The 25,961-nt window shown below is 34.4% G+C and overlaps 1 long non-coding RNA gene and 2 pseudogenes across 1 annotated transcript; 2 read left to right on the top strand and 1 right to left on the bottom strand.

The window, feature by feature from the left end:
- Positions 1–3,311: 3,311 nt before the first annotated feature.
- On the top strand, positions 3,312–6,092 carry LOC120131511 (annotated as a pseudogene).
- LOC120131763 lies at positions 4,190–5,028 on the top strand. Its single transcript, XR_005516953.1, has 3 exons — positions 4,190–4,290; positions 4,630–4,867; positions 4,959–5,028. It is a non-coding gene; the product is annotated as an uncharacterized LOC120131763 (long non-coding RNA).
- A 36-nt stretch (positions 6,093–6,128) lies between the features above and the next one.
- Positions 6,129–11,314, bottom strand: LOC120131762 (annotated as a pseudogene).
- Positions 11,315–25,961: the final 14,647 nt, after the last annotated feature.

The raw sequence follows: 25,961 nt of genomic DNA, 5'->3' as shown, positions 1-25,961 counted from the left end.
CATTTTCACCATTGATGTTTGAAAAGTCATAAATCGGTCACTAACGTTATTGTTTGATACAATATGGTCACTGACGTTATCGTATGTTACAAAATAGTCACTCGACGTTAACAATCATTACTATAGTAATTGAATGTTAACGTGGTACGTTAAACCGGCTGACTCATAATGTTTAACCGGCTGTTTGACTATTCTTTTTCTTCCATTAACCACTGTCCGTGAAATCAAGCCCAAGAGTAGAAAAAATAAATAAGGTAATTTCACATTCTTAAAAAAATCCATTTTCCTCGTTGGAATGGTGTTTAATGGCTTTGATTTTCGTTTGATAAGGAGCCGGTGGTCCTTACGAAGAAGACAATAGGTGGCCGCCATGGTTGAAACCTTTGTTGAGAGAACAATTCTTTGTTCATTGCAAGCACCATGTTGATTTTCACAGGAGTGAGCACAATATGTTCTGCTTAGATTGCATGAACGACGCCCTCTGCTCTCTCTGCTTAGCTTATCACAAGGATAATCGTTGTATTCAGGTTCAACAATCTCTCTTCAATTTTCTGGGAATTCATTTTCTCGGCACCCAAACATGCAATTGACTTGAATGTTTCGACAGATAAGGCGATCCTCGTACCACTATGTAATAAGAGTATTTGAGATACAGAAGTATCTAGACATATATATTATCAACAGTGCCAAGATCGTCTTCTTGAATGAGATGCCACAACCAAGGCTTGAAAAAAGCGTGATCAACTCGTGCGAGGTCTGTGATCGTAACCTCGTAGACTCCTTTTGGTTCTATTCTCTTAGTTGCAAGGTACAATTCCCTTGTTTATAATTTTCTCGGGTTCTATTTGGTAGCTGAGAAAATGAAGATCATAATTTGAACCAGTTTTTTGGTTAATTATGTATGAGTGCAGATTGTTGGAACATCAAATAGTTTCCGGAAGAAGAAGCGGCAGTTGCATATGGGCATGGCATTAGACTATTAGCCCTAGTTCATTTAGTATTACATTTGTAATACTATGTTAATATCATATTTTTTTTCTAGAAAAAATTCGACATCGACACACTATATACTATTGTGTACATTATATGATATATGTATAGGAGCAGCAAAACATTAAAGTGAAAAATGATAATAATAAGCTATTTGGAATGCTTAGTTTTAAAGGTACATTAGGTTTATACTTCTGGTTTTAGGGCAAGACTAGTAGTAGTTGAAACATGAAAAAAAATAAGAAGAAGACAACAGGTGGCCACCGTGGTTTTGTCTTTACTTTTGATGTTATCTTTTTGTTGTTGTTGTTTTTTTTTTGCATGGTTTTGTCTTAAATGGTTGTGGGTGGTTAAAGGGGATGAGGAGGATGATGAAGAAGAAGAGTCAAATGATCAGTCAAACATGTTGAGCCAGCTGGTTTAACGTGCCATGTCAACATTGCGTTACTGCAATAATGATTGTTAACGTCGAGGGATAATTTTGTAACAAATGATAACGTTAGTGACCGATTTGTGACTTTTTAAACATCAGTGGTGAAAACGAACACTAACCCAAACATTAGTGACCACTGGTGTAGTTTACCCTTCAATAAAGGCCGATCAGCTTTAACATTAAAGCAAAGTCAACGGTTTAACTAAAGCCAAGGACGTTTGGTGTCTTTAATTTCGACCCAAAATTGTAATCAATATTTCTCAATAATTTTAATTTAATCTCAATTCATATAAATTAAAACCTTAGAACACGGGAAAAATTGATGGGTCTAATATCATTTTTATTAACAGGCTTTATTTATTTGTTTGTTTATAAACAGTCAAGAGTGATTAGATTAATGAGATAATAATTATTTAATTTTTTTCAAATCATTGACAACATATGTATCCTTACAAACATATTGTTTAAACTCAATCAGGCTTAAACCCCTTCTAAATTAAGGTGCGACTCCTCAAACTCACATGCTTTGTACTCGCCTTTTAACCCACACAAAAACTGTTGGCAAACATGTGTTTCTTACGTGAGTACGACAAACTTTGATAAAATCTCAAAACCACTATACAAATCGCAAGGTTCTAAGTTGCCCAAAAAGATATAAACACACTAACACGACGCATTAAACGGCAACACATCGATCCTACTTATGGTTCACACATTTTTCATTAATTCTTGCAAATGTGGATTAGGATGGAGCTGTAAACCCTACGATGGAGGGAATTAGGGGGTCGATATCACTACATTTAACCTATAATGGGAACCCAATCCAAAGAAGAGAGGAAGGTACAACTGAGGTGGGCTCAAGTTCCATCTCGGCAAGTGGCCACTGGGTTTTAATTGGATGGTTGGATCTGCCAACTTCATTTAGTGTGCATATCTTTTAGGGTTTCTTCTCTTCTGGTATGAGATTTCTTAGTTAGCTAATTAAATTTGGACACTAGATGAGCATTAACGTAAAGAGAAAATATGGAATGCAATCATTAAAGACGAGTATATAAATATGACCCTAATCAAGAAGTAGACACAAGGTTCATTTTTTATCCCGTGAATTATATGTATAGCAGAATTTAGAGGGGCAATAAGCAGAGATGCAAAATTGTAAAAACGATCGGACATTGACCAAACATAAACAAGTGGTGGGTGTAGGAAGGAAAAATACGTAATGATAACGCGTTCGCTTAACATATATGAGATCGGGAGAGTAGCCAGTTGGATCGTATGGCATTTCACAGAGCTAAGGTCCTCACTGATTCCATGGCTACAACAATCAACTTTGAGCTATTAGTGGGATGGTAGGAGAGGATGGAGTAGTATTCAAATCCAATTTCTTTTTTGTTTATATTACTTGGCATACATGTATCAAGTCATTTGATTGTACACGTGGCATCCAAAAACAAGAGCATCCTCTCACCAATTGCTATGACTGTCTCTGCGTGTGTCCGATCCATCTCCGGATTCTTCGCTCCTATATATTTCACATGGTGGAGATCCCACAATCACCATTAGTCCATTACTTCCATTGTTTCATCCCATTCAAATTCAATCTCTCTCTGTAAAATATCTTTGCCCGTGTCTGCCACTTTCACTGCTTTCCATTTCCTCAACTTTCTCCTTCATCTTGTCATGGTTTTTTGTTCCTTCATCATTCTTGTACAAACAAGATGGGAAGTTTTGCCTTTTCCTTTTTCTTACTGCTTTTCCTTACTTTGCGACCTATTAGCAGCTTAAGCTCGCTTATTCTACTTTAAACATGTCATGAGTGAGCGTCACCACAAGTTTTCTATATATAACCGTTCCTTCAGAGACCTTTCTTAACACTGGCCGGATACAGAACCTCCCTTGTAAACGAGTCAAGAAGATGTCGTTTTCCAGAACGAAAAACTTCTTCCAACGGTTCTGTATCGATGAATTCCATATGAGCAGTGATATTCATGGCAGTTGCTTCTCCAATGATCTCCTTCCATCACTTGGCGCCCGAATTAACCATTCCACAAAGCTACGTACACACTAATATCCCCTTTCAACCCTCATTATAGGTGATAACCCGTTTACATGATTTTACTCCTTAGAGAGAATATGTTAAAGCTGGTCTTTATGGTCCTATTCCTTCTTACAGGGCTTGGGAGATATGGCTGGTGGTGCTAGTAATTTACTCTGCCTGGGTTTGTCCATTCGAGTTTGCATTCCTGTCCTATAAGAACGATGCACTTCACATTGTTGACAACATTGTCAATGGATTCTTTGCTGTTGACATCATTCTCACTTCTTTGTTGCATATCTCGATAGCCACTCTTATCTCCTTGTTGATGACCCCAAGAGGATTGCCATCAGGTAAATAAGATCTCGGAGCATTTGATCAAAAACCCATTTTTCTCAGCCTCAACAACTATTTGAACAATACATGTAGGTACATATCGACCTGGTTCGCTTTAGACGCCTGTTCCACTGCCCCATTTCAGGCTCTCAGCCTCATGTTCACAGATCATGGCAGTGAACTCGGGCTCAGGCTACTCAACATGCTCAGACTCTGGCGTCTGAGACGAGTTAGCTCCCTGTTTACAAGGTTTATAATCGTTTTTCTTTCGAAAAGCTTAATGCCTGAAAACTATACAGTGTGGGAGAACTACAATATTGACTCACTGGTTTCCTCTCCTTCAGACTTGAGAAAGACATTCGGTTCAACTACTTCTGGACTCGGTGCACTGCTGTTTTATATCTTTTACATGTTCTTTAATTTGGGATTAACAGCTTACCTCATCGGGAACATGACTAACCTCGTAGTTCACTGGACAAGCCGGACCCGTAATTTTGTAGTTAGCCTTACAACTTTCAAGCTGTTCGAAATCATCATTAGCCTGCCACCGGAACTAATATAAAATATGTTCTAAAGGACCATGAGAAATTATGCGTCACAAATCAACAACTAGAAATACCCCACCATTTTCTGTAGAAATGGTCGTATTTTAGGGCAGCTTTTGTATGAAAAATTCAAGGTAAAAAAACTAGCTTAAAGCTATGACATCGTAAATCAAGAATAAATGCTCGGTCATTTGTAGGAGCAGATTTGAGCATGACAAGTTATTCAACAGTGTTTTTTAGCCTGGAAGTGCTAATTGACAAGAACCTTGACCTTTTTTTATGTGCTACAGAGGATACAGTTAGAGCCGCTTCGGAATTTGCGACACGAAATCAGTTGCCACCCCACATTCAAGATCAAATGTTGTCACACACATGTTTACGCTTCAACACAGAAGGACTGAAGCAACAAGAGACCCTAATAGTTTACCGAAAGCCATTCGGGTCGAGCATCGCACAGCATCTCTTCCTCCACATTGTGCAAAAGCCTATCTCTTCCAAGGAGTTTCTCATGACCTCCTATCTCAGTTGGTAACATCATACTCGCTCTGAGGCAAATGATACATCACTTTGAATTTCCATTTGCACAAGATGCTAATACAAGTTACTACTCTGTCAAAAGGTTTCGGAAATGGATGCGGAGTATTTCCCACCCAAAGAAGATGTCATTCGCAGAACGAAGCCCCAACGGATCTCTATATTGTCTCGGGTGCAGTTGTAAGTAGGCTTATTTTGATATCTGAATAATATACACTAAACAATGTGATTCCTGACATAAGCTTGGCGGCCGGTTGATTCGTGATTGCAGATTTTAATCTCACATGAGGATGGACATGACCGGATTATGGAAAGGTGGCTGCAGGGGATATGCTTGGAGAGGTTGGAGTTCTCTGTCACAGGCCACAACCATACACAGCTAGGACCCACTGAGCTTTGTCAAATACTACGAATGAATGCAACTTCTCTAATGAACATCATCAATGTGAATACGGAAGATGGAAGTGTTGTTATGCGTAACCTTTGCATGGTAAACATCATATTAGACAACTTTTTAGGTTGATGGAAGCCTTGATGTTAGTATGAACAAGTAGTGATGGTTTTTCTTGCAGAATTAAACGGGCTACACAGCAGCAGCTTTGACAGGCCCACCATAGATCCCGGCAGTTTTGAACGCTGGATTTGAAGATCAACACAGAGATGTGCATCAAAGAGCGCAACAGCAGACATGAATTTAGATGAACATAGAATAGAGATCATTGGGCCAAAACAGCAGACCCCCAAGAACAGTGAAAAAAAGGCATAGAATCGGCGCCCAAAATTTCTTCAATTCGCACAGTTATAGGGAGCTAATAATACCGACCAAAAAAGAGTTACTATTCACATGTTAAAGAGCAGCAGTATATCAAGTAGGCAAAAGTTGATACTCCTACCTGATTCAATACAAGAGCTGCTCAAAATAGCTGGTAAGTGGGTTGGGGGAGGTATCCCAGTGAAAAACGAAGAACGCAAAGAAACAAATATAAAGGATTCTAAAACCGTGAACAGAAACCTGAAACCACCCCTGCTTTGGCTTTAATTCATCTTCATTCCATTACCTTGTTAACTGCAGGAGAAAAGCTGGGAGGCATCGCATTTACAAAAGTCGTTAATGCAGAGAATGCAGAAATTGATGATATACATGTCATTCGAGATGGTGATGATCTGTTTCTCCTTCAAAATGAGGGTGAAAATGTAATAATGTGAACTGATGATAATACAAAACGGTCCCGGCTCCTGAATCACTGCAGACGGTGTGTAACGTTGAGGCAACAATAATGATAATGAAATGGTAACAATGATATAACATCAGTTGATCTGGGACCGCAATTGCAATTATAATCTTAAATCAAATAAGTCAATTACATAATGGTCATATTTGACTCGTATTTTGGTTGGGCAAAACCCCATCCTCATATAACCTCAAAATGTCTATCAGAACTGAACAAGTATTGCAAACCTATGTAAGCGTCATATAGCACATCAGTTCATTGATGTATTGTAAACATGAAAAGTCAAGCCACTGCTTACACTAGATAAACTGGGATCCCGAGCAAGACGGCCTTCATAAAAGAATGAACTCGTAAACCATGTCAAAGCACCGTGGAAACTGTGCCCGGCCTAGAGATGTCGAGCTTTTACATGTTTGCCTTCATGTTAGTGCCTTTCTTTAAAGGGATCGGTAAAGGATGAGCCTGTGTTAAAAACAAATTTATCAAGTGGTATAACAGAGCTATTCCCGAGAGCAAGTACAAATACGTTTTCACCAAGGAAAAAGGTCTCCATCTTGTCTCTTGGAGGAGGAGGAATTGTGGTGACATCATCTAAAGTGTATCCTCCGGATTCTACCTTTGTGTATTTCTCAAATGCCTCGAAGATCTGCCAACCCCATTCTCGATATCTGCAACAAGTGAGATATTAGAAAGGAGAAAGAAAAGAAAGAACAAGTTGCACACATTCACACTAGAGACGATATAATTAAATAAAAGGGAAGAGAGAGAAGAAACTAAAGAACATACTTTTGATCCTGAGTGATACGATACAACACAAACAAGGACTCACAGTTTCAGGACGCAACAATTGTGACGATCAGCATGTTTCATTATTATGTCTTTTACATATTCTGAACTCTTATTCCCACCATCAAGACCATCTTCAAAATAATCCTGTTCAAATCAGATCAAGAGAGCAGATCATGAACTATCGTAATTACACTATAAGCAAAACGAAAAGTGGTCATACATAGGTAAATAAGAAAATATGACTTGGTGTAAATGCAAATTAAGTCCATCCTATACTGCTTAAAAGAATCAAGTAAACTGAAAACAACCTTAGTATGAAAGTACACAATTTCAGCCAGACCAGTGGAAGTTACTGAATACATCTCAAAACATGTCTTGGCTAATCTTCCGCAAGTTTCAAGTTTTCCAGGTCTTCAAATGTAAGAAGGTTGTCTTTCATAGCTTTCTCCTTTGTGAGGCCTTTAGTGGCACCAAGCAAGAGTACCAGGCAAAAGCATACCTGGTGTATACAGTAAAATACTTTCACATCAATCATGGATACTCTGTGGGGTCCAACAACAGAGAAAATGCTTTCAACAGCCAATGATTGATACAGAAATACTTTGCATTCGTCTAATGAGAACTAAAAGCTATAATAGATTAGAAACACTGGTGAAACTCTTCTCACAACTGCTTCCTTGGACTATTCAACATGATAGTTTTGAAAGGAAACATCCTATGATTGTACAGTATACTGCTTTGAAGGTGTTAGTAGTATTAACAGCCTAGCTTTCACGATCAGCTATAGCTGTAATATATGGAAATACTTTTGTTGAACTCTTAATATCGGTAGTTGCTTTCTTGCATTATTAAGCATCATAGTTTTGGAATGAAACAACCAGTGATCTAAAGTATACTACTGCTTCTAAGTGCGAGCTAATAGCCAACTAAGAAGTGTGGGCTTCAGTTCATGTATATAGGAGATCAGATATATGCAATTCTTAACAGAAACAGTTTCACAATCTAAATTTTCCTTATGTTAACATATCTGTGGTATTTTATCTCAAATATATATTGGGCGACATGGACCATTCTCGTGAGAGATAGTAGTAAAGAAAAAAGTGGGGGATCACTCAGTATGAATTCCAAATCTTGGATATGTGAAGAATAAAATCCATTTTTTCTTAAAACAATATTACCTGCTCCTTTCTTCTTCTTCTTTTTTGGATAAATACACACCCTTTTATTAAAACAAAGAACAAGAATAAAAGTGTCCCGACATTCTCAAGTGTAGGAACCTAGACATTATCATGTCCTAAAAACCACATTGTGTGGCTGCTTATCCTCAAAAAAGAAACTAACCTTTTCTATGGCAGGATGAGAGGAAATTTAAAATCTATCATCTAAATGTAGAGCACTAAAAGTCTTCACTTATTCAGATATTGCTTAAAATCAAGGAATGAGAAAGAACTACATACCAGGTGATCCATTTTTGGACTCAATACCATTGGATCCAACAGGTAATTCCCCCACAAAAACCAATTCACTTGGTACTGATTTCTGAACAAGCATGTGTTTAACACCCCTCATTGCTTCCCCATACATATCATAAAGATATGTGAAGTTACCATCCTGAGTAGTTCTTAGCTGAAGCCACACTTGATTAGGTCTCATAGTAGCTATCACCTCGAGATCCAAGTCTAATATTGTGTCCACTAAATTCACCAGAATGAGGACTGCATTCCATAACAAGATGATCAAGGGAAAATGACAAAGACTTACCACAAAATGAGGACTGTATTTCATACTAGGATGAACTAGATCTCAGAACCAGATAACTATAAATAAATAATTATGATGATGACCACAACAATGATGATAAGTACAGTCAACAATAAATGTGGCAGATAAAGCATATTGACATCGGGTATCATTTGTCCAAAGAAATTGACATAATTACACACAAGAATAGGTAAGATTTATAGTTTAACAATATTAAAGGCTCTTGTTGTTCAAATTTGTGGAAGTAATAGAAGCGATAAGACAGCAAATTTGAGAACAAACTCAAGTATTCCCTAAAATATCCTGATGGTGCTTACTGTCTTTCTGTCTTCATGACATTTTTCCCAGTCTAAATCACATCTCATTTCAGAAGCGAAGGCATTTCGTTTGGGCATGGTAACCGATGAGCACAATTTTTTTTTACTGCCAACTGTCGAAAGCAGTCCAGCATGTTTTAACCATCCAAGAAATATAACAGGAGAAATCAAATTCCAATGATACAGAGGAAAGCAGTTTTTTCTAATGTGTGTGGCTGAAAGCAGTTTATCCAAGCAAAAGAAAATTTCCATTAACCTAACCCAACATGCTTGAAAATCTTAGGAAGACATAAAAAAGGATATAGCTATTTAAGTAGCAGTAACTGGGGACTGATGTCATGTTTGAAGAGAATAAACATACTTGATGTAGATAGGAACCCAGTCCTTCCACCTTTGGAAGAGTTTTCAAGTGCTCTAAAACCTTCATCCCTTTTGTGCCATACTTTGGATCACCAGAAATTGCACTGAGATAATTGAATTCAAGCTGTAAGTGGAAACTTCAGAAGTACTACTCAATCCATCAGGAGCTGGATGAGCTGAGGAATCACGTAGAACAACATCACTGAAAGGAATGGGAGTTGGACTGGAAGTAAAAGCAGATAGCAGACGATCAGCCAAGTTTTTTGCAATGTTTAGATAAATAGCAGGTTTTGGCCCCTTCTGTGTTAAGGCTATGCCTTGGTCCCCCCCACTCAAATGAAATGCACTCAATAGACCACCCAATACCCGTATTGTGGTTTCAAATAAATTAACTTGCCCTTTGTTATTAATCCTATCTAAAAGGTGTGATTCAATCCATGAGCCCGCTTCAGAAACAACTTCATCTAGACCCATGATCATTGCAGTATCAAGAGCGTCTACAACTGTAGCACCTATACCTCCTAGCTCATCAACTCCATGCTGGCTCACTGGCATAAGCTCGTCATAACCCATTGCAAACTTCTTATAGCCGGACCAAGCATGGGTGAAAGCATCTTTTACATTTTGTTGTCTAGCTATCCACTTTTCTTCAACATCTCTTTTAATTTACCAGTAATATTACCATGGCTAACTTTTTCATCTGGAGATAATCGAGGAGGAAGCCGCGGTGCTCTTCGGAAAAGTTTTTAACCTGATGCCAACATCAGTAACTTCCTTCAATTCTTCATTTGTCCCAATACCTTTTGCTAGTCCATCGGAACAGAATGTGTTTTATGGGTATGAGTCAACATTAGACAAGCTAAGCCAAAGATCATGTAACCCTAAAAACTTCCCTGTGCTACAACTTACGCATTCACGCCTATTACCGGAAAATAAGGTTTGAGTGACCACCTGGAATAGAACATAGAAGAACAGAGAATATATTCAAATCAAACATCTACCTTACATAAAATGTTTAGCATGGCAAATAAGAGTTGTAAATACAGCATAATACTTTAAAAATGACATAACAAGCTACAACTTTCAAATCTTTAGCAATCATGTTTTAAATTTAGTCAATTTTTCCCAGCATGGGCAATAGGAAATTCAGAAAATGGACTCTCAGTAGTTAAGCCTTACTATGAATAACAATTAGTACACTACAAAACACCAACTAAAATCAGATATCACACATATTCAAAACCACATTACTCAAACCAAACAGGTAATTTTTAAAGCTCGATGAGCTGTGTACCTATCAAGATCAATATGACTTCAAATTAGATGCATTAAGAATTAAAAAATGATTTGGAGTTCTTTGATCTTCAGCGCTCTTATAGCGTTACTGATCTTTTCCATTTCTTACCTTTCACACTGATTGCTTAACTACGTATAATCGTGTTCGTGGTAATATTACATCGACATACAGATCCACGAATAAAGGAGAATAATTTGTCATGAACTTCAACTAAAGCAACTTGAACTTAAAAGGAGCAAATAGCAATTCAACTTCACAAGAAAAAAAGAAATCGAAAGTTACAATTCAAGAAATCAAAAGTTAAAGAAACGAATGCGGTAAAGAAAGAAATGATTAATTAAATCAAATCCAGGGACAGCGAAGGAGATCTAATACCTTGAAGAAAGATCGGTGACGAAACTTGGCGTTATCGTAGTGAACATCTTTCATAGAATAAGGAAGAGACTTCGACATGCTCGAATATTCAGATCTAAATATTTCTTTTGTAAAATTCACCGGTTCAGGCAGCTTTTTTTCTTTTTCCCTGACGAGGTAGATCGGGGACTTAACGAGCAAAATAAGAGGAAATACCAAGCACGAGAAATCGAGGGAAAATCTCTTCGGGCGAGGAAACCACTGGCTTAGTTGATTTTCTTAATAAGTCAATGGAAGATCGTGCCTTTATGGCAACAGCGGGAGAGACGGAGAGAAAGCTCCACCTCTTGCCACGTTTCGATCTTTGTTTATAATAGGGTGGTGACCGCCGTTTCAAACTAGATTTTTCCCATTGCGTGAGAAATATATTTTTGGGTAAACAAACACGTTTAATACTTCAACTATCACTTTTATTTTATTTCGGTTATTAAATTACTTTTATTTCTAAATCATATCAGATATTCAGTTTTGATTTCATTTAAAAATCAAATACGATGTTGATATATCACTATAAGTTAATGTCATGTCATCTTTAAAAAACATAACATGTTATATAGCAATTAAACATATGAAAATGACACATTAGCAAAATGCTTTGATCGGTAGCTAACTAATATTTTCTTCCAACAAGGATATTTGACTAAATTAAAACACTAAGGTTAAAATGTCTTAAAAATTAAAATAATTATTTGTGCAGATATAGGAGATAATTTTGCCATCATACCTTAAGAATAATATAGAGATGAATTAGGGGGGAAATGAATCGTTTAACTCTCTCCGCTGTGTCCTTTACAGAGCTCTACTTGCCCTTGCCCAACTCAATCTCAGCTATCAAATCTTCAATGGTTGTTGCTTTACATTTACTTCCATCTTCTTCTCTTCAACTACTCACTCTCCATGACGAAATATCATGCTACATTAATGTGGGACAAACCCCCACAGGATGCCATTTCCTGGACCCGAAAATTGATGAAAACACTACACTCATTGGTGATTGATGCCATAGTCTATTAGGAACAAACAAAATGCCGACTCTAGTACCATCATCTACTACGTATCCTAAAATAACAAAGAAAAAATTGACTGATTGATGCGTATTTTTTTAAGTATATAAACCCACGCGGGTGGTTTCAAGCCTGCACCTTCCTCACTTATTCGCATTCTCTTAAAAAGATGCAAACAAAGGTCTTGGGATACAGATTCCAAATCTCAGAGATCAAACCTCTTTTCTTCGTCAAATACAAATTACTGTCATCACAACCCAACTGCCTACTCCGTCATGGTTTTCTTTAATCAAACCTTGAAACCATTTCTTTCTCTTCTTTTCGTCTTCTTTGCCTTCCTCCTCTTATCTTTTTCTTCTTCCCCGCCTCGTGCAATGAAATTGTCCCAAGATCAACACTACTGATCCTTCCGATCGCCAACCAGCCGAAGCGTACCAAGTGCTGCGCATCAAGAACACCACACCCTTCTTCATGAATAAGCCGGAGAGGGGATTCGAGAAAAGGAGGAAGAGGAAGATGACGAAACGAAGGAAGATCAACATGGATAACAACTTCAAGACCAGGCCTTTCACCGTCATGCTCCCCAAGGGTTTCGTCCCACCTTCGGGTTCATCTCCGTGCCACAATGACAAGCCCGACTCCGCTGTCGCCCAGGACCTTATCTGTGGCCTCTCCGGTACTATTGCAAAACCCTAGAGCCCGAAGTTTTCACCTGAAAACGTAACGGATAAGAAAAAGATGAATGGTTAGTCCAAGTGGATTTTGTGGTGTTTAGCTTTACACTTTGCCATTGGATCTTTCTTCATCTTCATTTTCCCTTTTCTTGAATGATCGATCCAAAACAATATTTTACCGATCTTGTAATGTGGAGATATAATAAAAGCGGATAGTACATAGACATTAGAGTTTATGCAAATATTTTTCTTAATTTTGCCTCTCTAGTATTTCCATGCACTCCTGTTACACACAGAGATACAAGCTCTTGTTTTGTTTTGTTTTTCACAGAATCAAGTGCAGTACTGTTACACTGTAGCGTATACTTACTGGCCTGCTAGCTAGGGTTTATCTTTTGATTTGCATTACCTGGTTGATTGTTTTCTTGAGATATGAATATCGGAATATATGCGGTGTTGTTTTCCTTCTAATCTTTTCTTTAATATATTCTCATTCCGAGAAAAAGGGCATTCATGAAATGCAAGATATAATGCGCAATAGTTTCTACACGTAACAAAGAGCATCATCAACAGTTCAATGTCGATACCAAGATGGCACTTATGTCTCACATTTTGGAAGTGAAAAGGCTTTTCTTAAAGTTAATTGGGTAAAATAATGTAGATTTCACCTAAAGGACTGATCTTTGGACTATCTCAATATGGCTTGGCGAAGTTTTTCAAAACAATGGAAGATATAGGGCCGAGCCTTTTTGACTTTCAATATTTCGTTTGTTTTCGACATTATAGTATCGAACACTAACGGGTACCAGTTAAGATACACCGATTTTTGGACTAACATGTCCGTTGCTTTGGCATTCCTGGTAATTTATATCTGTAAATGTAAGACGGGAAAACTGGAACTTGCATGTGAAGTGGCATCGTTTGTAGGACTCCCGTCTTGAGGAATATGAGCTTTTCGTAGCGTGTACTCCATGCATGGAACGGGAAAAGGTTGGCTCATTTTCTTTCTAGAAAATTATTTCTTTAACTAGAATGTCTACATTACTGAATGATTTTGATGATATTTATTCTTTTATAACTGTGATAAATGAACCAATGACTTTAGCCAAGTCAAAGAGAAGTTCGTACGTATATACATATATATGTTCAATGCATTAAATTTTGTCGGCTCCGTTCTTATTTGTGCAATTGTCAACAAAAATGCACGCTGTCTTGCTAAAATGTGGCTTAACCCGGTAATGAAGCATAGAAATCACCGTCTTCAGAGTTTTATTTTTTATAGGCTTAATATCAAATAAGTGTCCAAACTATACCCATTTTTTCAAATAGGTGCTTAAACTAATTTTCGTCCCACCAGGTGTCTAACGTTACAGACATTACCCATTTAGGTGCCTGGGCCGGTAACGGTGTTAATTTTCCCGTTAAATGACACATGTCACAACCTGATAATTTTAAATTTTTATTTAAAATTAAAAAATTAAATTTATATATTTTTAAAAACAGAAAACATAAATTTTGAAATAAACCCAAAACTTTGAAAACCTTCATTTCAACTCCTAAACCCACGTCGGTTGCCGCCTTTTGCCGTCGACGAAGCTCCACCCAACCTTCCCTCCCCCGCCAGCCAAAGCCCCATGAATCGTGATCGATCGACGACCTATTGACGACTAATCAACGTTTTAAACTGTCTGAACCCTAGGATTAAAATAGTTATCTCGCGTGATTCCAACGGCCAATCGACAGAAACTACAACAGTGTATGAGTAGGAGGATGGCAAGGACTACGTTAGTGGCGGTGATCATGGTCGGAAAGGGCGGCGACGATGGATTAAGGTTTGGGTTTGGGATTTTAGGGTTGTTTTATAATATTAGAAAAGTTATTTTTTTATAAATATCATAATATTTTTAATATTTTATTTAAAAAATAAATTTCAAAATACTAGATTATGACACGTGTTACTTAACGGCATAATTAACACCGTTGATAGCCCATGCACCTAAATAGGTAACGTTTGGCATCTGGATGAGATGAAATATAGTTTAGACACTTATTTAGAAAAAACGATATAATTTGAACACTTATTTCGGTATTAAGCTTTTTTTTATATCACCTAATTCCATCTCCGGTTCTTGGCAATTTAAACCCCACCAGTTCAATACAACTTCAACCTATTGAATCTTCAGGAGTGGAAAGGAGAGAGAGATAGTATTTAATATTTTAGTTGGAATTTTCATTTATAAGTAAATGTTTAGTAAGTAAGAAACGAGTTTCTCTATGCAACTTCAGTCTATCAGGAACTATCTGCTTTTCTCAATAAAAACTATAATACATAAAAATAAAAACAAAAGAGGAAAGATTAGAAGGAAATAGTAGAAGCAATTACACTAATGTTGTATACTCTCGTTGTCAATTAAAAATCTCTTTTAATTTTTAAAATTGTCTCATTCAAAATATCCTATTAGAAAAATCAACAAACAACAATACTTATATTTCTTCTTTTTTTTTTTTACTTTTATATGTCTCAAATTTTTACACTTATCAAAATATATCAGTCAAATATATCAATTACTTTTTAGAGATAATTTTTATCATTTCTCTTGATCAAATATATTTTACTCTTTATAACATCAACTTACCATCATTAAGTCCATGAGATCTTGCTCTTTATCATCTTCGCGTTTCAGCTATGCACACAAAAATAAAATTTTAAATTCTTATGTCATCCCCCTCATAGATCCACTTCTTTTCTTCGTCTTTCGATCTTTTGTTCTCCTTTCATAAGCTTTGATAAGAAACAATTAAGGCAAATCTGTTTTTTCAGTCGAAATTGCTAGATTCTTATAAAGGGTTTTACGAGTAGCCACGTATCTAGAAAAAAATTTGAGTATGTTCACGTAGATATATTAACAATATAATTTTTAATATAAAAATACTAATAATTTTAATATAGTATGAATTCTACAAAAAAAAACTACAATTAAAAATAAATTTTACAGCTCTCCCTTCTAGGCCCTATGTTATAATATCATTGTATTATCTTTTCATTGTCTACATTATCAAATATATATTTCTAAATAAAAGTAATTAAAGCAATCATTAAGATATTCATGTCCCATATGGTTGCACAATTGATTCTTTATAAAGTGCTTCACATAGAATGTTCTTCTTGCGGTTGCAACGAATAAACCAATGCTAATTTCAAAGTAAATACACAAGAGGGTACACATGATGCTTCATTGTCTCAATCATCTTTTAGATAAATCATAAAATCCTTTTAGATCACAAAATCTTTCATTTGAACGAACATCGGCAATATAATTCTCAAGCTGACAGTCAAACAATATAGGATCTCACATAGAAAATTCACAATGATAAAATTATGCAAGATGAATAAACTTTTTCTTATCAAAAGAAAGATACAAGTCTCTTTGTAACATCCCAAACTATGGGTTAGGACTAATTGTAAAATTTCAGAATTTGGTAATAAGTAGAATAGTTGAATAGTTCAATGATTTATTTGGGAATATTTCCGGAAAGTTTTTAGTAATTATTCAAGAAATTAAAGGGCATAATGGTCAATTGACATTAAAGATATTTTTATCCCCTTTAATAGGAATAAAAACGTGGAAGATGAAACATTTTTCATCTTCTTCTTTCATCTTCTTCCTCCCGTGAAGGCTCCAAGGCAAAGGTGAGTTTTATATTTTGTTGATTATTTGTTGAATTAAAGGTTGGGTTTGATCATTAGATGATAACTAAGCTTAAGAAGCTTAAGTTATCTTAAAAACAAAAGATAAAGGAGTTAGAGAAGATTAAAGATTTTGAGTTATTGAATGAAATATTGATATAGAGTTGATAAGTGAATTTGACTTGTCACTATGTGAATAAGAAGATAGAAGTATTAGAATTTAATTTAGAACATATGGAAAAATTGGTATGATTCTTAATTTTAAGAATCATAATGAGATATGGAAGATAAAGATGGTTTATATGGATAAAGTTGGTGTAAGTAATGGTATTGAGTTTAATGGTACGATAGGGGCTTAAAATAGAAGAATTGAGTAAAGAGTATGATTTTCGAGTTTAAACATCAAAATTCTGGATTTTCCAGAATACGCAGGGGTACAGATTCCCCCCTTAATGAAAAAATGGAATTTGGTTCATTAAACCGGATTAAGTTATTAACATCAAGTTTAAAGTTTAGGCTTTTGATAGTTGTTTTGAAATGTTATATTTATGTAGATATTGAGCCTAAACAAGTTCCGGAATAATCAAAGGATTAGGATCAAATCAAAGCAAATCTAAGGTGAGTGCAATTTAATTTGTGCTTATGTTATAGAACGAACATTGGCTTGCGATGAGCCAGTGACGAATTTACTATGGTAAGAAGTAACTCTAAAATGCTATGTGATTTATATGTGTTAACAGTTATAATATATGTTACATGATTTGCATAAGTATATGTTAGTGTGATAAGTCAATGAAACAATAAATAATCTATAAGATTATATAAGAATATGAAATATGTATAGAAATTACATGATGACATGTTTGTTCCTTGGTGTTGTGATATATATGTGTTATTTGATATGAATATGGTAAGTAAAAGGGGTTAATGGGAGGATAAGAATAATAAGGATAATGAAATGACATGTATGGGAATATATGTATTCGATCCAAGTTATGTGAATATATGAGAATACATGCCTATGTGAGTTATGTGATGTATATACGAACATATGTGAACAAGATATGACATACGTACATGGACAAATGAGAAATGATATATGTTATATGATATGGACCTATGTGACTACGTGAGAAAGAATATATGTCTATGAGAAGGCATAAGAACAAAGTATAAGCTATGTGACATATAATATGAATCATATGGAAATGTTCTACGTGTAAGTGAACTATCTGATGATATAATATGTGATAAATATGAAAAATAATGCTCATGTTATGTGTCATGAGATCTAGAGGTATAGTTGGCATGCCAAGAGTAGAGGGTCTACGCGGTCCTTCGGGACAAATTCTACGTGGTCCTTCGGGACGTATATGTATTCTTTGGAACTATATGAGGTCTTTTGAGACACCTACTTGATCCTTGGTATATGTACATGATTCTTAAGGAATTTATTTGTGGTCCTTATGGACAATCTTATATGGAACTACGGTGCATTTCTACGCGGTCCTTCGGGAAAAATTCTATGTGGCACTTCGGTGCAAATTTATACGAGCTGTAGTGACAGCATAGTGCACAACCTCACCGTTACTCACATACCTTCAGTTCTCACAAGTGTACCATGGGCTAATAAAGAGACAATATCAAATACAATACACACACACACACACACACACCACACACACACACACACACATATATATAATATATAATATGTATATGTTTGCTACTATGATATGAAATGCATTATATGAATTATACGATGTTAAGTTTGTTTTTTTATGAAATGATATATATGTTCCATGATGTATATGGAAACGTTCAACATATGCTTATATGATAAAAAGGGAATTAGTGATAATAATATGATTACTGATAAATATATTCATGATAAATGTATATGTGTGCATTGGTTATACAATGGGAGATATGATTTTATATGATATGATAGTATTGAAGATGTATGCTTTTGTTTATATGAAATGGTATATGGTTATACTATATGTTTTATATGTCTCGCTAAGTCATCGACTTAGCGTGTGATTGTTTCACACGTAGGTTTGGAAAGCGAAAAGAGAAGTAAAGAGGAACAAGACAGGTCAGTTCTCCTTACCGAAGATCATATCAGAAATGTAGATCGAATTATATGTATTTTGTTAGAAACAATTTAATTGGCATGTAATAAAAAGGATTTGTATTAGATATGCTCTAATTGAGTTTTGGAAAGGTTTTAAATGTATATATGTAAATGGTAAATGTATAATGATGAAATCTTGGATTTTACAAATTTATACGTATTTTACGAAAGTACTGTAGCAGGGGAATCGGTTCCCTATAGCAGGGGAACCGGTTCCCTATTTGTAATCTGGAAATTTTAACATTCGGGGTACTATAGCAGGGTATTGTTCCTCACTGTTCATACGGTATTGTTCATACCATATTTTACTGTTCATAAATACGTTTTTACCTCAAAATTTTATACCAAAACACAATTGAACAATATATGATCGTATTTTCTTAAAGTGAGTTCAAATATTTTGATATTTTGTAAGAATATTGTTTTAAAAGTTAATGTGACATCTCGGACTCGTATTCGGGTCGGGTACGGGTTGGGATGTTACACTCTTGGACTCAAGCAAGTCACACAAAAAGTAACTCTATACTTGTCTCAGAAAAACAATTATTAAGCTCTTGAAGTTGTCTATTAATCAACTGACAAATAATTCGACCTGAAAATGATGCAAATTTGAAACTTTACGAGCTTTTCTCCTAGATCTCCCTGGAACAAAAAAAATACATTTTTCATCTTTGGAACTTCAATGTTATTCTTTTCACAAAACCAAAAAAAACTTTTTCAAGTAAAGATTGTCATCTCACATCATTTGTAACTGTTATTTGGACACACTAACTAATTGCATAGCATTCACAATGTCTTGATCACTCTGTTGCAATGCTTAAGATAATTTACTTGTATCTCTCAAGATATTTTTCATCAAGTGCAAATTAGACACAACTTGAAAGATTGTAAAGAACTCAATAACATACAAAACTAATCTTTTGCTCTGAGTGCGTTCCATATTCCTCAATAATTTCAAGTACATCCATCACAGAAAAAACATGGTAATCAAGCTAATAACTATTTTATAATGTGAACCCCCAACTAGCATCTATAGCTCTCTTTATAACAGTTTTTTTATTTAGTCCATGGCCACTAAAGATTTCACTATTTTGTAAGGTTTCTCTTACCTTAATCACTTAGTTAGATTGAAGAGTTTATTTTCTCTTACATGAAGCACCAAACACATTAACCACACTAGCAACCAATTAAAAAAAAAGACAACATCGACTTATTTTTTTAGCAATAACAACAAGTGCTAATTGAATATGATGTGCAAAACAATAAATATAAAAAAACATATTCATTGTCTCTTAGAATCAAACTTTTAAGCCCATTTAATTCTTCTTGCATATTATTTGCCATGTCATAACCTTGTCCTCTTATTCTTGTAAAAAAATTCATGAGTTGTAATACACCTTTGAGAGTATTCATAAATGAAGCAACAACAGCGTAGAACATGAACAAGAATTAAATCGTTCGATAACTCTTCTTTTGTTATCTATGTAGCGTAAAATGATATCTTTTGTTCTTTAACATATATGCCACGAGACTCATCAACCAAAATAGTAAAAAGATTGTTTCCAAGCTCATCAATAATTACATCAGTCTCACTAGCAGCTGTACTGTAACATCCCAAAATACGGGTTAGTAACTAAATTGTAAAACTTCAGATTTTGGTGATTTAAATTGGATATTTGAATAGTTCAATGATTTGTTCAGAAATATTTCCTAAAAGTTTATAGTAATTATCCAAAGAATTAAAGGGGAAAATGGTCATTTAGCATGAAAGATATTTTCCCCCATTTATATGAATGAATCACGTGGGATGGGGGAAAGAGTTATCTGAAAACTCTTTCTTCTTCATTTCTTCTTCTCCCAACCGTGGAAGCTAGGCAAAGGTAAGGGTTTTCTGATTTGTTGGTTATTTGTTAAATTAAAGGTTAGGTTTTGATCATTAGATGATAACTAAGCTTAAGGAAAGCTTAAGTTGTCTTATAATCAAAAGATGAAGAAGTTATAAGAGATTTAAGAAAACGAGTTTTTATATGAAATCATGGAAAATAGTTGATAAGTTGAATTTGAAGTTAAATTTGACTTGTCATCATGATAATTAAGGAATATGAAGTGTTAGAATTGTATTTAGAACATATTGAAATTGAGTATGATTCTTGAATTTCATATGAAGGATAGGATTTGAAGTTTTAGATGATTTTCATGGATTAAGTTGGTTTAAGTAATGGTAGTTGAGTTTAATGACATGATAGGGGTTTAAAATAGAAGAATTAAGTGAAGAATTGATGATTTTCGGGGTTAAAATACAATTTTTGGGTAGAGGGAATCGATACCCTATGAATGGGAATCGATTCCCCCTCTTGGACGAAAATTTCCAGAATGTCCAGGGGGTATCGATTCCCCCTGGGGGGTATCGATTCCCCCCTAATGAAAATGGAATTTGGTTCTTTAATATGGCTTAAGTTGTTAACATCAAGTTTAAGGTTTAGGCTTCTGATAGTTGTTTTGAAATGTTATATTTATGTAGATATTGAGTCTAAACAAGTTCCGGAATAATCAAAGGATTAAGATCGAATCAAAGAAAACAAGGCTAAGGTGAGTGCAATTTTAATTGTACTTATATTATTGAACGGACATTGACTTGCGATGACCAGTGATGGAGTTACTATGGTAAGAAGTGACTCCTAAAATGTTATTAATTTGTGATTCTTATATGTGCATGAATACATGAAATGAGTATAGGTTATTATATATGTTACATGATATGCATAAACATAAGAGCATAAAACATAAGATATATGATACGATATACATTATATGCATATGTGATATATGCTATGAGACATGACCAATGTGAAATGAGATAAGTTATGTGAATATATGAAATGATATATGAATATGCAATACGTGATACATGTGATATGATATGAAATACATGGTTACACATACACGTGGTATGTGACAAAAAGAAAGAACAAGTGATGAGAAAAATATTCATCGTAAATGCCCATAGTATGATACGAGAGCTATAGGTATAGTTGGCATGCTAAGAGTCGAGGGTATTGTAGTCCTTCGGGACGTATGGTCCTACGGGACATATAGCAGCCCTTCGGGATGAATACTGAACAAATGTTCGGTGCCCATGAGGGAATTTATACGAGCTGTGGTGACAACATTGGTGCACAACCTCAATGTACTCACATACCTCTATTCTCAATAATATATGGGCAATACAATTGAAAGATAAATTAAAGTGAAAGTGATACAAGAGGTAAGTTTCATGTGTGCATGACATGATTATATATATGTCATGAAATATATATATGCATATTGAAATGTCATGATCAAATGGTAAGCATATTTATGAATCTATTGTACATGTTCATTTATTGTCTCACTAAGTCTATGACTTAGCGTGTAAGTGATTTACACGTAGGTACCAAGAAACAAGAAGAGCAGTAATAGAAGTGGTAACGACAGTATCACTACTAGAAGATCAGAAGTAATCGACAGAGTATGTATTTGTTGTGTATAGAGTGTTGGCAAGTAATAAGTCGTTAATTATGAGCACTCTGATCGAGTTTGTATTTTGTAGTCTCTTCTATGTAAATTAAAGTATTTTGTTAAACAAAGTTTTTTTTAAATTTCCCGGGGATTTTCTTTAAGTGTCAAGGTTTTAAAAGTCAATGTGACACCTCGGACTCTATCGGGTCGGATACGGGTTGGGGTGTTACATGTACTAACAATATCTTTTTGTATAGTTAGTGCTACTAGCTTAAGATTGCCATAAGCATTTTGGGAATCTTTATTAACAGTTTCATTATGAGTAGTAAGAAACCGTAAGAGTTTTAGAAATTTACCTTGATTACAATCATCAGACACACCATGTCAATGAAAAGTAAATCCTTGTCGTAAAATGAATCGAACACGATCAACTGTAGTTGTAAAATGAGTATGATATTCTTGTTTGTCTTGATTAGATTGGTCCGTAATTACAACTTCAACATGTTGTTTTGATTCATTAGAGCTTCACATTTTCTCAATGTTACATTTTGAGCACTAGACCTCCATGAAGTTGCAATATGCTTTTATCTTCCTATTTTTAAATCCATTAACAACAAATGTATCACCTCCCCTTACTTTCCTTTATATTCAAGTCTCATAAGATAACATTGTAAACAATGTTGCATCTTTGGATACACTATATTCCAACCAATTTTATGCTCTTCAAATCATTTGGGAGTGAAACTTCTTAATTTATCATTATACTTTTTTCTTCAAAAGCTGTTCTTTAGGTTGGCAAAGACCTTTCAACAAATAAGCACTTCTTAATTCTTCATGATCATTACGATGATATTCTATAATCTTTGATCTTTTTCTAAGGTCTACTTGAAGATTTTTCGAGTCAACTTCTAGAAGTCTTTTTTTTTTTGCCGAACATAAATCTCTGTTGTTGTCTTCCTTTTAAAATATTTTTCTATACCTAGATAAAAAAGAATTAATTGAAGTATAACATAAAAAGGAAAATAAAATAAAAAATAATTTTTTTATTTATTAGTATATTTTTCATGATTTTCATTTCTATAAGAAATAAAATTACTCTACATTTTTTGTTTGGTGCTAATATTATTTTCATGATTTTTATCTTCATGTTTAGTATATAACATAAAAAACACATAAAATATTAAATGTGAAATGATTTTACTTATTGGAGTAATATATATTTTCATGAGTCTCTATTACATTTTATTTTCTTTCAGCAGCCATGTCATTTTCAACCCAAGCAACAATAATATTTGTCAAAATTGTATAATGTATAAAGCCACCCAACGATAATATTTATTCTTGGTATTATATTATTTTCATTATTATATTCATATTTGATTTTATTATGTTAAATTTAATTAATAATAAAATTTATATTTTAAATGGTAACCAATTAATCTATATATGGTATTTAATTGAAAATATTATAAAATAAATTATCGATTTTTAATTCCTCTCAGGTAAATATAGACCAAATTGAAAGAGTTAAGAATTACATAGTTCAATTATTGTACTTTTTGAGTTGAGGAACTAATTGAAAGGAATAAAAAACATCATGGTCTTGTAGTTAGTTTACCCTTAAATAAGCAAAGGTGCAGATCTAAGAAAACCTACGGGTCGGATTGGGTTAATAATTCGGATAACTATTTAATTTAAAAACTGACATAAGTTTCATTTTTAGGTCATTTAATTTTCTTAGCAGTCTTTTTCACTCTCTAACTAAATTTTTTAACCATGGTTGTTTGATCAAATGTGACAATTTTCGTTCACCGACATCATTCCCTATCGTCAGGCACAGCTGGCGATGGTTGAAAAACTCAAAAAATAATATTTTTTATGTTTTTTTTCTATTACACAATCATTAAATTAGTTTTTCAAAAAAAATATAGGATTACATAGATTTAATTTTAAATAATACAAGTGTTATTGTCAAAGCTCGAAGATCTGTCATCTAATCGAGTTGATCTCGGGGTATCCTTACCCTTATTGTCATGGTGTTGCTAGTATGGATTCGTGGCGAAGGTTTTGTTCACTGAAAAATCTCAAAGAAGAAGGTTTGGCTTTTCACCATTTGCCTTATTCCTTCAAATTTATCATTTTTAGAGTTTCTACTGCTAGTGTTAATTCTTTTTCTTTTGGAGGTTTTTGGTCTATGTAATACCCCGAATTCCAGGTCAGTAGTTCGGGTCAACCCGAGACCCATAAGTCAAGCCCATTAGATATTCTAAATAGTTTTAGACCATTATATTAGTATTGGATTAAGGCGAGCCCAAAAGTTAAAGCTAAGTGGTGATTTTAATTTGGGTTTTAAAGGAAATGGACCAAATTAGCGATTTACCTATAGTTTGTTTTAAAGGATAAAACCCTTAAGTTAAGTGTTTTTCACGTGAAAACCAAACCCCCAAATATCTCCATTTCCTCTTCTCTTCTTTCTTATTTTTTCCCCAAAGAGTAAGATTAAGGTAGAAGCTTTTGGAATCCTAAGCTTAGATTCAGTCAACCTAGGTAAGAATCTTAATCCTCATCCTTCAAGCTTTAATTTAAGCTCTAAATCTTTGGTTTTTAATATGATTTCAAAATGGGGTTTTAAGAGGTTAAGGGATTAATGTAACACCCTAACCCATATCCGACCGATACGAGTCTGAGATGTCACATGACTTTTTAAATCATTACTTTGAAAAAAAATAAATAATTAAATAAAAATTCAGTTGACTTTTCAATAACCAAATAAGTGCTATCGTGTAAAACATAACATATTGATTTACAAAACTTATCAGAGCGTATCCGACACCAATCTTTTATTTACATGGCAACTACTTTCATAAAATGCATATAATTCAAGATTTTTCTGATCTGAACTTCAGGAAGGAGATGCTGACTTCGATCCTTTTCTCTTCTCAAAACCTAGTGTGAAACATTCACACGCTAAGTCGATGACTTAGTGAGGCATTAACACTTAAATATAAATCTCAACTCTAATTCATGCTCTACACACTTCATAGAATATCGTAATTTAATAAGCTCATAATACCTACAAAACATAATTACATACATATATATCATACCAAATCATATATTCTTTGATGTACTAATTACACATAGACACATATCATCATTTACATTCATAATCTTTATATGTTATATCGCTTTCCTTTTTATATTATCCTATTCTTCTTATCTTTAATACACATACACATCATATAACATCATCACCAATAAACATATAACATCACGTAGAATTTTCGCATATTATATCTTTAATGGCCCATGTACACATGTGAGAACTACAGATATGTGAGTCTATAGAGGTTGTGCACTAATGTTGTCACCATACTCAAATGCACCGAAGTGCCACGTAGAATTACACCGTAGTGTCACGTAGAAATGCACCGAAGTGCTATATAAGTGTCCCTAAGGACCACGTAGAAAATTCCTTAAGAATCATATACATATGTCAATGATCAAGTATGTGTCTCAAAAGACCTACACATGTTCCAAAGAATACATATGTCCCGAAGGACGCGTAGACCCACGACTCTTGGCATGCCAACTATACCTCTAGCTCTCAGGACACATAACATGGCATTAATATTATGTATCACACATTCACATATTCACCTAGTCACATAGTTCTTTCACATAGCTCATTGTCATATAAATTACATATACATACAAACATGGTTCACTTACGTGTAGAACATTTTCATACGATTCACATATCACAGAGCTTATCACAGAGCTTATCACATATAATTGTATTATTTTTATATCACATAGTCATATAATATTTCATATGACATATACTTCTCTTTCATATATCTCATGTCACGTATCATCTCTTATGATCATGTAATCATGTTATCATAATCACATAA

This window comes from Hibiscus syriacus, unplaced genomic scaffold, assembly GCF_006381635.1.
Source record: "Hibiscus syriacus cultivar Baekdansim isolate YM2019G1 unplaced genomic scaffold, ASM638163v2 tig00110556_pilon, whole genome shotgun sequence".
Classification (NCBI taxonomy): domain Eukaryota; kingdom Viridiplantae; phylum Streptophyta; class Magnoliopsida; order Malvales; family Malvaceae; genus Hibiscus; species Hibiscus syriacus.
Note: the sequence above shows the minus strand (reverse complement) of the source record. Positions and strands in the feature narration are given on the sequence as shown.